Consider the following 12,148-nt stretch of genomic DNA (forward strand, 5'->3'; position numbering starts at 1 on the left):
AAAATTATTTATTTATCCGAATTACCCCTCCCGGCGACAGAAACCGCCCCGCCCGCCCCCACGCGGGCGATCCCTCTCTGCCCGGAGCCCGCAGCGGCCGCTCCCGCAGCATCCCCGGGGATGCTCCGCGCCTTCACCTGCGGGGCGGGCGCCGCTCCCCGCCCGCCTCCGGCCTCGGCCCCTCCTCGGGGCGGAGCTGCGGCCGCAACCGGGGCCGGAGGCGGGCGGGGAGCGGCTCTGCGCGGCGCCGCCGCTGCCTCCCTGCGCTTCCCTCCGCTTCTCTCCGCTTCTCTCCGCTTCCCTCCGCTTCCCTCCGCCCGCCGTGCTGCGGGGCCGGGCCGGCTGCGCGCAGCTCCGCGGTGAGTGCGGGGCCGGGGCCGGGCGGGGATCGGGGCTGGCTCGGCTCGGTCCGGCCGCGGATGCTGCGGGGCTGCCGCGGTGCTGGCGGGCGCGGTCCCCGCCGCAGGCACGGCGGAGTTTGGGGAACTCCAGCCCGGAGCGGGCTGTGCCCTGCCCAGGAGCCCGGCACGGCTCAGCCCGGCACGGCTCAGCCCGGCCCCTTCCCTGGCACATGGGTGAGGATGTTCCTTCCCCCTCTCTCCGCGCAGCTTTGGTGGCTCGGGTTGGAGCGGTGTTTGCAGCGCGGGTCACTGAGGATGGGGATGTGTTCTGGGATGTTCGTGGGTGGGTTTTGCTCGGTGCGTGTGGAATTCCGAGCCCTTCTGGCACGAAAGGGGTGTGGAAGAAATTTACTCGAGGTAGCGTAAATACGAGCAACCGTAATTGCTGAAATTGGCATCGCAAGTGCTGATTTCAGGTGGGGTGAAGGGCTTTTGGGGACAGTCTCCTTCAGGCTCGGGCAGACCCGGGGAACTTCAGTCTGAACTTCAGCCCCTTCTCCAGCACCAGGGCCTGAGGTAGGTGGCACTGGTGGTAGAGATGGTTTTGGTTGACTGTCAAGCCACCAAATTCTGGTTTATCTCTCTGCTTGCTTATCGTGAAAAGATCTGTGCTGCACGGTGAAAAGAGCTCGAGGAGGAAGATGCTTCAAGCTGCAGTAGAGTAATAGCTGGAAAAGTGGCTTTTCACAAATTATCAGAGAAAGGAGAGGGTTCACAAACCTGGAAAAAAACCCCAAACCCATCTCTGAGCCCTCCTGTTCCCTAACAAACCCTCAGGGAACCTCGGGAGCAGCGGCTGCCTGGGCTGCCCTCGCTGTCACCTTGACCCAGCCTCCCCTGACCTGCTGTCCTGAGCCCTGCCATTACTGCTAAGTGGTTTTTCACAGAGGGAAGGGCCAAGTGCTGTTATGGCAGAAAGCAGAAGGGTTTTTTCTGGCTGGAACAGAACTTAGTCTGGAGGTGGGTTGTGTTTGTTGTGATAGATGTAATGTATTAAACCCTGATAGTGAAGAATACTTTTTTCATTCATGTTTTTCCTTCCTTTCCTTCTCAATGCTATAGGTTGGATAAAAAACTGTGGATGATATTATAATATTCTTATTACAGTATTTTCATGGGTTTTGCTTTATGCCCTGAGATCTCTCATGAGGTTGTAATTTAAAAAAAAAGCTAATTTTCCCTCTGACTGAAAAACATAAGTGACTATTTCATAAGAAAAATAGGTTTAAAGTGCTGAACTCCAGATAAGTGTGATGAATGTGATGAAATGCTGAGATATCACATCTTCTTTTTGCCATCAAGACCACGTGTCCAGGATGTGCATTTCTAACAATGTCTTGTTGTTGAGTCAGTTGTTGCAGGAAAAATGACTCTGTGTAAATGTGCTGGTACCAATTGTACCAGCTCCTCGGTGCTTCTGCAGTCACTTTGTTGGAACCTTATTTTCCCTTGGTTTAATAATTTATAAAATGCCTGTTGCCTCTAGGCACATTTCATCCAGCAAGAAGAAAAACATCAACCAGTGTTTACTGGTTACGAAGCCTGAGGTTGACAAATAATGAAGCTTTTGTGGATGAGGGGGTGTCTCATTTTTATTTTATATAAACTCACAAAAATGCAGGATTTGTGCTGAAAGTCTTGTTGGTTATTACTTGGTTCTTTTCCCCATCCTTTAAAAGGTCTCTTGCCTGCTGGTGGCAAAGTGGGTTTTAACTGTGACCTTCCTTACCCTGATTTTGGGTCTTCTTCTCCTTTTTCCTTTTACTTGTGTCTGACTTAAATACTCAAGAGCTGCTAAACTTAACAAATGTCAAGTAAGGTGGCGAAATCACATCCCACATCTTCACCAGCTGAGCTGCTTTGGCTGAAAGAGATCAACCTCTTTTTGGGCAATAAATTGCTCTCTCAAATCCTCTGCCAGATACTTATGAGCCACTATCATTAACTGCATTTTGAATCACTCATTGAGCTGGAGGGGGGAAATTGGCCTGCAGTTCATCTCATCTCCTTTGAAACTGCTAAATGATGATTCAGTGACCTCGGTGGGCAAATTATATCAGCAGTTAATTGGCCTAAGAAGAAAAACTTGCCTGATACCAAATAAACTGGCTGCTGCTGTTCATTATCCCGAGGAAGATGCTCCAGGTGAAAGCTCCAGTTTCAAGCAGTGACAGGGTTTTGTTGTGGCACTGGCAAGGGGACACAGTGAGCTCCTTCTTTTTGCCATACCTGGATGTGGTGTCCACTCCACCTCGGGCAGGTTTTGAAGGTATTGTCCTTTGAAAATCTTAACACTTCAAGCTTGCCTTCCCCTGTGGACAGCCCTGTCTTCTTCCTCCTCCTCAGAGGGTGCTCGCTGGGGTGTGGTGTTTTTGGAGGACTTGGCTCTGGGGGGATCCTAGCAGAGCTGAATTTAGGAAGGAAGGCAAAGCATAATGCAGGGGCCCCTCATCACCTTGCCATTCCCATCCCTGCTTTGGCAAAGCCCTTTCCAGGAGCCATGTGCCACTTCCCAAAGATGCCTGGCAGCTTCGTGGCCTCATGCTGGGGACAGGGGTTGGGGTTAACCCCTTGTGGGCAGTGCTGGGTGCCAGCTGGGGAGAGCAGAGCAGGGCAGTGAGCTGTGTCGTGCTGCGGTCAGCCCGACCTCGCTGCTTGTTCTGAACGGTTCAGGGCCAGTGGCTTCTCTGCAAGGAGAGCTGGAACTGCAGGTGGGTGCCAGGGTAGAACATCCAGGTGTGGCCTGCTCAGCTTTCCTTGCTGAAGCAGCTGCAGGAGTGAGCAGGGATGTGTGAAAGGGGTCAGCTGGTGGCTTTTTGCAAGGCTGTTAGTCGACTTACACCACCTCCTAGGATGGGCTTGCCAGCTGGCTCATCCTTTAGGGAAGTTTCAAGAGGCTTATCACAATCTTACTAGAAATCTGTCGTCTTCTATTAATCTGCTTGTCTCTCTTTGTCTCCTTCCCGAGCGCTCCCCTGCACATTCACCTCCACAGCCCTGCTCTGCTGCTGCCCCACACCACCTCTGCTGCTTGCCAGAGCCTTGTCTAGGCCTTGCACAGTTCTGGACTGTCACTTTTTATTGTCCAACGTGTTTTTTCTTTATATATCGAGAGATATTGTATTTTGAAAGGTTTTTTCTGAAGGTGATGCTCCTGAAAGGACAGTGGAGCCCGGGTGCTTTGCTGGCTGGGTGGAGGTGCAGGGTGGTACCAGCAGCAAGCTGAGTCCAGCTCTGATTAAGGCAAAGCCCCCTCCTAGGTCAGGTCCTGCTCAGCTGCAGGCTCAGAATGGAGCACGGGGTGCTTGGCCACGGCAGCAGCACCAGGGGCAACTGATGGTGGGTGGGAATCACCTGCACCTCGCCCCTGCAATCAGGATAGCTCCCAGGGATGAAATCAGGATCATTTCCTTGGCTTGGCTTGAGCAAAGAGCAGCAGAAAAGCTGTCAGATGGAGGAGGTGAGAGGAATGAGTGCAACACCCCGGATCTCACAGCACTGGGCAGGGGTTTGTCAGTGAGGCTCTGACACTGAGTCAGGACCCAGCGCTGCTGTGTGGGACAAACGACACCTGCAGAGTGGTGTGGCTCCTCCTCACAGAGCTTTTCCTTGCACTCTCAGAAGCATGTCAGCGCTGGGGTTAACAGCCACGTGGGCACTGAGGAAAAGGAATGAATAGCTTGAGGAAGGCTAAGCCTTAATACCCAAACAAAGCAAAAAAAAAATGGTGTATCGTTTGACGGGGATTAAGTGAGCTGTGAGATCCCTGGCTCTAGAGGCCCAGCTGGGAAATGCACAGCCTGTGACAAAGGTGGCTCGGCTGTCCCTGCTCCCAGAGACAGCATCCATGTGCTGATGCAGGTGCTGAGCTGCTGGAGCCGCCCATCTGCCTCTCCCCTTGACTTTCACAGGGATGCTCTTTCTCCTGCACAACACATTGTTTGCTCTCCTTGAATGTTGCTGGCTGGCAGGGAAAGAGATCAGTCTGTTTTTTTCCAGAATAGTCAGCTGATTTATCCCATGGGAAGTGGTTGAAAAGCATGAGACAGGTGGGTTGGCATTCCTGCTTTGTAGCCCTCCATAATTCCAGCAGGAGAAGGATAAACGGGAGAAGTGCAGTTGCTGGGTACATTTCCGTGTTTGCATTTGAAAGAGCTTGATAGGCTGTGATTAACGGGGCTAAATGGAAGCTTGATAAATGGTAAATTCAAAGGAACCTCAAACAAAAATGGCATTACAAGGAGGCCTTGGGGTGCTGTAAAGGGCAGGCTGTGGGTCTGCTGCAGTGCTGGTTGGTTATGGTGGGCAGAGAGCGCTGCAGGCTCTGTCCCCTGCCTTGTGTGTCCCGTGCACCTGCTGAGGGACAGCCCTGTGGCTGTGCAGACACTCCTGCAGGTGGCTGTTTTTCTCCTGGTTTAAGTTAATGTGATATTCCCAAATTGAGAGTCCCACACCTGCATCCCAGAGCCCCCCGTGTCCCCATAGCCAGGCTCCAATTAAGGATGCTCTAAAAGCAGCAGGGCAGCTACCATGGCCTTGCAGATGAGAACCATTGGCCTAATCTATTTTTACAGTGAATTAAACTAGAAAAAGGTACTGCCACTCTAGAATAAGAAGCCACCTGGGGAGTTAACCCAGAATAGTTGTTCTGCTTTGAATTCGCGCCCTCTCTCACTTCAAGATAACTTTCCTTCCATCTATGCAGGCCCTGTAAATGCAGAATACAGGGCATGGCTCAAGCAGGATCCCCACCAGAGCCAGGAAAACACCTCCTTTTTCCTGAGGTCTTCTCTGCATCCACACACACCCCTTAATTCAGGCATCCTTCTCTGTCATGCTCTGTTTCATTCTCCATCCCCCGCAGAGAGCCGTGCTCCTTTCCCACCCCAGCTCTGTGCTTTGCTCCAACAGCCTGACTGCAGCTCCCACAGCCACCTCTGCTGTCCTCCCCTGTCCCCATCCAGCTCCTGAGCAGGTGACACTCAGTGAAATGAGCATCCTGAGTGCTCAGTCAGGATTGTGCAAAGAGCTTTTCTCAGGCTCACCACCTTTCTCAGTGAGTCAGTGTGAGCAGCAGCTAAGAGGCAGCATCAGGTGGTTTTTCCGAGCTGGGGCTGATAATTTGGGCTGGCCAGGGGGTGGCAGGTGTAAATTATTTGCAAAATAATTAGCCAAAGGCTCTGCTCTGGTGCTGCTGTGGTCTTGTATCCATCAGGAGGAGCAGTGAGGATGTTGGCATGGTGGTTTGAGTTGTGCTGGGACATTGCTTCTCTGGATTTGTCAAGCTCAAGTTAAATGTATGTAATTTTAACATCTCCTGATTCTTCGGGGGCTGACTCATGCTTTCTTGGCCTGAATGATTCATTGCTCTTGAACTCCATTGCTAAATTCATTATGCAACAATTACAGGGTTGGGAATGCCACTCTAAGTGCACACAAACAAGCTGGCAGCAACTCCCCCCTCCTTTTCTCTCACCCTGAGTTGCCAAGAGACCTTCCTTGTGAGTTGGCTCTTGTCCTGCTTTGTAAGTGAGGGTCTGCTGTGTCTTGCTGATCTGCCCTTGAGCTGTGAGGGGCAGGAGTTGCAGGTTGGGTAATTCTGGAAGAGAGGAGAGCCTAGGAAGGAAGGATGGGGATGCACAGCTTCATTCATCTGGACCAGTTGCCTTAATTTTATCCCAGCTGCTCCATATGATGATATGGCATCCTTTATGATCCATATGGGAAACCTCAAGTATCAGACCTTGCTCTGAGGTGCTCCATGTGGTGATGTTGGAGTTTGGCAGCATTTCATGGGCACACATTCTGCTTGATGACTGGCAGAGCAGCTCAAAGGTCAAATACTCCTCCAAGGAGAAAGACCAAGGAAGGAAGGAAGGCCCTGTGCTGGCTGTGGGGTGTCCAGCAATGCCTTCATTTTCTCTGCTTGGTGGGGCTAAGCTGAGATTTAGGGATTTGTGTAGGATTTGGCTTTTTACTAGTGAGGTGTCAAGCAAGAGTTCATCTGCTAGTTGAAGTTAAGTGGGTTTTGTACTGGGTGGGCTTTGCTTAGCCCCCCAAAGCAGTGGGTGGGAGCAGGGCTCTAGGGCTGTCAGTGGGATGCAGAAGGGTCATCCCCACCATCTGCTGGAGCAGATCAGATTTCAGGCTTTAAGGTGCCCCTGTTACCTGAATTTGACTTTGCACTGGTTTTTCTGCCATCCAAAGAACATTTCTTCTCAGAGCAAATATTCAAGTGAGGTACCTGCTGAATGGCAGGGTTGGCACCTCTGCCCAGGAAGCCCTGCAGAAAGTCTTCCCTAAGTGTCACAGACACATTCTATGAAAAATCCTTTCCTTAGGATTTTTTCTCCTGAGAAGCTGAGAGGCTTCAGGAACAAAATGTAACCAATGGTTATCTGCTGCTGTGGAATGCAACAGGTGCATCTGGGATTGGTCTCATGTGGTTGTGTTTAATTAATGGCCAGTCACAGTCCAGCTGTCTCGGACTCTCTGAGGGTCACAAGCTTTTGTTATCATTGCATTCTTTTCCTTTGCTTGCTAGCCTTCTGATGAAATCCTTTCTTCTATTCTTTTAGTATAGTTTTAATATAATATATATCATAAAATAATAAATCAGCCTTCTGAAACATGGAGTCAGATCCTCATCTCTTCCCTCCTCCTGGGACCCTGTGAACACCACCACACCTAAGAGCAGCCATTCTTCCCAGCTGAGGCCCTTAAATCTTGATATCTTTGGGAAGAGTCTCTCCTGGAGAGCTCTGACTGTTTGCACATTGGGACAGCAGAGAAGAATGGCTGAATGCTGGGCTCATCAATGCCTGAGGTTTGCCAAGGTTTTCCTTGGTCCTCCTTGGCCTGTGGCAGCAGAGCCCTTGTGTTGGTAATCCCAGAGATGGCAGAAGCAAAGTAAGAACTGGACTGGTGAGGAGGAGAGCTGCACCAGCAATTCTGGTTCCATGCTCACTAGTCAGGTTAATCTAAAGTATCAGAAATCCTATTTTCAAACGAGTAAGTGGTAAATATTTGATTAAACTAGATGTCAGAGCAATTGTATTGTCGGAGCAGCGAGTCAAGCCAACAACCATCCTGCCTGTGGCCAAGAGGAGATGCAGAAAGCACAGAAAGTAGGGCACGTATGGTGACGTGAGGGTTGATAAAATAAGGTTCTTCAGCAACAGAAAATCTGCCTCGCAAGCAAGGCAGTGGCAAGCTGCTCCCAGAGTCTGATTTCAGACTGAAACTGGCGATGTTGGCACCGCAGAGAGCCGTGCTAAGCTTTTGTTAGCATTCTGCTAGCAAAACATTTCGTTTCCATCTCCTGGCTCGCATGTGAGATAAGGCGAGTTCCTCTGGAGCGGGCGGGCGGCGTGGCAGGGAGAGGCGGTGCTGCTTTTCCCGTGCAGCTTTCTGCTCATCTGCATCTTAAGGAGCCTTTGTCCTCTTCAAGTATTGTGCTTCCACTTTTCTAGAGATGCTCTTGTAATATTCCTGCAGGCTTCCAGGGAAAGCAGCCTGGGTTGCCCAGGTGCAGGCGTGCTGATGGTGAGAGGGCTGGCCCTGGTACCCTATAGCAGCTATAGGGTGCTGCAGGGGGCCTCACCTGGTCTGTAAGTGTTGGATCAGCAGCTTCAGGGCCCCCTTCTTGCATGCTGGGGGCTAACCTTGGCCTGCAGAGTCTGGGGGAACTGGAGGATGAATTTTTTTGTGACACGTGCGTGGTTTAGGTCAAGAAGTCATCATGGAGTTCACCAAGGTATAAGGGCTGAAGCCTAGACAACAAATCCAGATGTTTGAGCTGTCTGGAACAAAGCATCCCACACTGTCACATGGATAATTCATTTTTTCCAAAGTCTCACCTCTTTACTCTCCCAGCAGAGCCTATGGGCACCCTGCTGGTCCCCCCTCAGCAGAGGCAGGAGGGTAACACGATCCTGAGCAGCTGTACGGGCTCCCTGATGGATGCAGGATGGGTCAGAGGGTGTCTTTTTATCTTATTTTGTTAAGACCTTTTGAGGATTATTTGAATTGTTATAATGTCAATAATGTCCATAAGCTTTAGGGTTGAAAGCATTTTGTTAGTGGTAATTAAATGCAAACGCTGTTTAAAATGGATGGATCAGATGGTCGGGAAGAGAATCCTCTCATAAATCTCCCACAAAATCAATATTCCTCCTGTCAGGTGTGTAGCAAATGCTTTTAAATTCTGCCAATCACTGGCTTTGTCACCGTGGTGCCACAAGGCTGACAGAATCACACCTTTCCTTGGAAAGGGACCAGCGAGGCAGGGCTTTCTTCTGGTGGCAAAAACCCCAGAAAATCAATAAAAATTGTGGAATGCAGTCCCACTGGATGGTAACTCCCTGTAAGGAGGCACAGCCCTGGGGGTGCACATCTGCATGGGAGATGCTTGGAGTGGGAATTCCCAGGGAAAGGCACATCCCTGTCCATAGCTGGGACCCTGCAAGAGCCCTGCTGCTGGCACATCCCTCTGGCACGGCCTCAGGTGCCCAGGAGCTGCAAATGGAAAATCCAGGCACTTATCTAGCTTGTTGCTGTGCCAGAATAGGGCTGTTCCTAGGATTATTTTTTATTCCGTGGGCCAAAATATGTGTAAAGGGCTTTAAACAATGGAAGGGTTTCTGTTAAAAAGAGCGGGGTGGGGGTGTGAATAGGGTTGTAATTTATATCTTGAGGGAAGGGTGTGGGCTCTTCCAGTGGTGTTTTTGAGATTCTGTTGGAAATTAGCTTGGGGTTTGCTTTTTTTTTTTTTTTTTTTTAAATTTTCCCCTTGTCTTATTTTCAAGGGGAAATGTTCAATTTCCCTGTTTTGAAGGAAAATTGTTGTTTTCCAAATTACAGATCTCTCAATGTGTAGCTGAAAATGTCAGGAAGAGGGATGCAGTTTTGGAAGCCATCACACATCTGTCTGTGGCAGGGTTGATAAAAAATGGAAGCTCTAACCAGAAAAACAAATAAAAAGAGGTAATATCACTGTCACAGATGGGGTTGGGCTGCTTTCCCTGCAGGTGTCTGCACTGCAATCCCCACTCCCATATAATGTGCTGTGGAAAAAAATAAATTGAGAGCCCAATCGGAGACTTATGCCCTCAATTAATTTTTGTTCCACATAATCAGAGCTGCTGCATGCCTTTGCTTCAATATTTAACTGCCTGGCTCAGAGGATGGGGCTGCTCTCGTGCGAGGGAAGTTGGGATTCTCTTCGTGTTTGCACAGAAATCCCATTCTGATCCTTCTTTCTTTGCCTAAGGGCAGGGATCCTGCTGCTCCTCTGATGCTGCAGATAAATTTTGTTAGCAGACACTTTTCTGCTAAGGGGAGCGAAGGGGAGAGGGGAGTGGTGTGTGCTGGATTCTTGAAGGAATAAAATTTCCTGTCTTCAAGCATCATCTTCCCTGGAGCTGTCTGGGGCAGGTCAGAGGGGAGAGCTCTGCTCTGGTTCCGTGTGCTGAGCCCTCAGCTCAGGGAGAAAAGCAATCAGGACAATTAGTGAGTGCTGTTGAGTGGGGTTTCTCTGCACTGGGTTAAAGGGGAGTGCCTTGTTCTGCTGTCCTTTGAAATTGAGCCCTGAACTTTCTGATTTTTAACTCGACTCAGAATCGCCGCTGAGGTTTTCAAGTTCAAGCTGGCAGAAATGCCCCCCTCCCTTCTCCTTGTGGAATTTCATAGCCAGGAGCCCAGGGTGTCTGTTTTTACTGATTCACTGATAGACCTGAAAGCAGATGGGAGCCCCAGGTGTCCCCCTTGGGAGGTACAAGGGGGCTGAGCAGTTTTTACAGCTCCAGTGCATCCTTCAAGTTGTTCCCAGTGCCTGGAGTAGAGCTACACCTCAAACTGGGGCTGGAAAAACCCATTCTGCCCATGGATGTGGAGGAAGGGCCAGTGAGAGTAGAGCTTGGCTGGTGGGGAAGATGATAGGGAATAAAAATAGAGAGGAGAGAAGAAACCCCCAACTCTTAGTGAGTGGGAAAACCATCCCCATGGAAGTTCTAGATTTGAAAATACCCCCAGGCAAGGGCAGCTCAATGCAGAAAGGTGTGTGAGAAATGGTACTCACTTTCAAACATTTTAAAATGTTTATTAAAACCATATCAAAAAGACAACAGAAGACAGAGTAGAGAAAATATTACAGCGCTGGGAGCAAAGGATTTTTCCCACTGTGTGCTCATCCAAAAAATTGATGTTCCAGTTTTTAACCCTTTAGCCCCTCCCAAAGTTCTGTCCATCAACTCCTTCTTGCCTGTCCAGTGGTGGACATCTCCTACATCTTCATTGGAGGTCAGGTGCTGCCATAATAACAAGCCAACCCTCCCAAATGCCCCAGGCCACTCCTGATGATAACAATGCAAGGAGGGGCTGAAACATAAATATAAATCTATAAAACTTCCCTTAACATACACATAATATTTGCCCTTTAATTGTGAGAGTCAGCCATGGCATTGCTCATCCCTCACAGGTGGCAGCTCTGAGGGGCTGTGTTGGAGCAGGGACAGAGAGATGCATTTGCTCTGCAGAGCTTTTGGAGGAAGGTTCTTGAAACACCTCCAGGTGCTGCTGCTCTGCCCAGGAGCCACGTGGAGGGAAGTGAGATCTGAGCTGGTTTAGCTTTAATGCTGTGGGGTGCTCCTAAATCCTGGGGGAGAGCTGTGCTCAAAGCCCTGCCCTGCTGTGTCTGCTGAGCCCCCAGGTGGAGTCATCCTCCTCCATCCCCTCTGTGTCTGGGCACCATCACCAGGTGTGGGTCACTCCTCACTGCACGCTGATCTGGGGGAGGACTGCTTGGCACAGAAGGGGGTTTTAAATTTTTTTTTTAATTTCTTTAAGGAAGCCCATGTTGACATATTGCTAGGAAAAAGAATGTATATTGTGCTGTGTTGGGTGTTTGCAGGAAATATATAGTGAAAATACTGAGGGGCTTTCCTCAAACAACTGCCAGTATTGTTAGGAGTGGAACAGTTGGGAGGAGGAAAGAAAGAGGCACCTAAATTTTTCTATTACCAATGTTGGCTCCAAAGAGATCTTTTTGACTTTCTTCTTCACTTCTTTCTTTTGCTTGTATTTTATTCCCTCTGCTGGGAAGGAACTCATTGAAGACAGAGAGATTATCTGGAATTAGAGATAAAGCAGCCAAACCAAAATCCTTTTAGTTCTCTGGAGCAGAATTTAGCTTGAAATTTTGAGCTTTCCATCAAGTTAGAAAAATATTTTACAATGATGCAACTTCACCACATTTTCAGCAGGCAGCAATGAAAGTTCCTTTGCTGCAGATGGTAAAACAGTATCTTCCCTTTAAGAAGGTAATTGGGGCACAGATTAAGTTACTTACTTTGCATACAAGAAACCTGTGGGAAAGCCAAGAATCTCTCCCAATTTCTGATGAGAGATCTCATCCAGAATATTTCTGTACATGCTCTTCCCCACCAGCACTCCAGGGCAGATGTAGGAGTTGTGTTCCCTAAGGGGTCCTGGCTGAAATTAATATATATTTATATATTTCTATATATATTTTAATATATATTTATATATTTCTATATATATATTATATTATATATTTTATATATTTATATTTATGTATTTATAATTATATATTTATATAAATATATTTCTTATATTATATTTATATATATATATTTAAAAATGATGTTTCCTGTCACCTTCCCTGTCATTCCCTCAGGAGGACCCATTCTTCTGCCCGTTCTTCTGGTAGTGCTGAGCATCTCCTGCTT

The 12,148-nt window shown here is 48.9% G+C and overlaps 1 protein-coding gene across 3 annotated transcripts in view; it reads left to right on the forward strand.

Moving 5' to 3' along the window:
* The first annotated feature begins 278 nt into the window (after window positions 1–278).
* Window positions 279–12,148, forward strand: part of PPP1R16B (protein phosphatase 1 regulatory subunit 16B) — a 63,470-nt gene continuing 51,600 nt past the window's right edge. The window contains exon 1 of one of the 3 annotated variants that reach the window (XM_036395605.1): window positions 279–359. The gene's annotated coding sequence lies outside the window, so the exon portion shown is untranslated. Of the gene's footprint in view, window positions 360–857; window positions 918–9,305; window positions 9,387–12,148 lie in introns of those variants that run through there. The other 2 variants (XM_036395608.2, XM_036395607.1) reach the window with 2 other exon arrangements.

The sequence above is a fragment of the Molothrus ater genome, chromosome 17, assembly GCF_012460135.2.
Source record: "Molothrus ater isolate BHLD 08-10-18 breed brown headed cowbird chromosome 17, BPBGC_Mater_1.1, whole genome shotgun sequence".
Taxonomy (NCBI): domain Eukaryota; kingdom Metazoa; phylum Chordata; class Aves; order Passeriformes; family Icteridae; genus Molothrus; species Molothrus ater.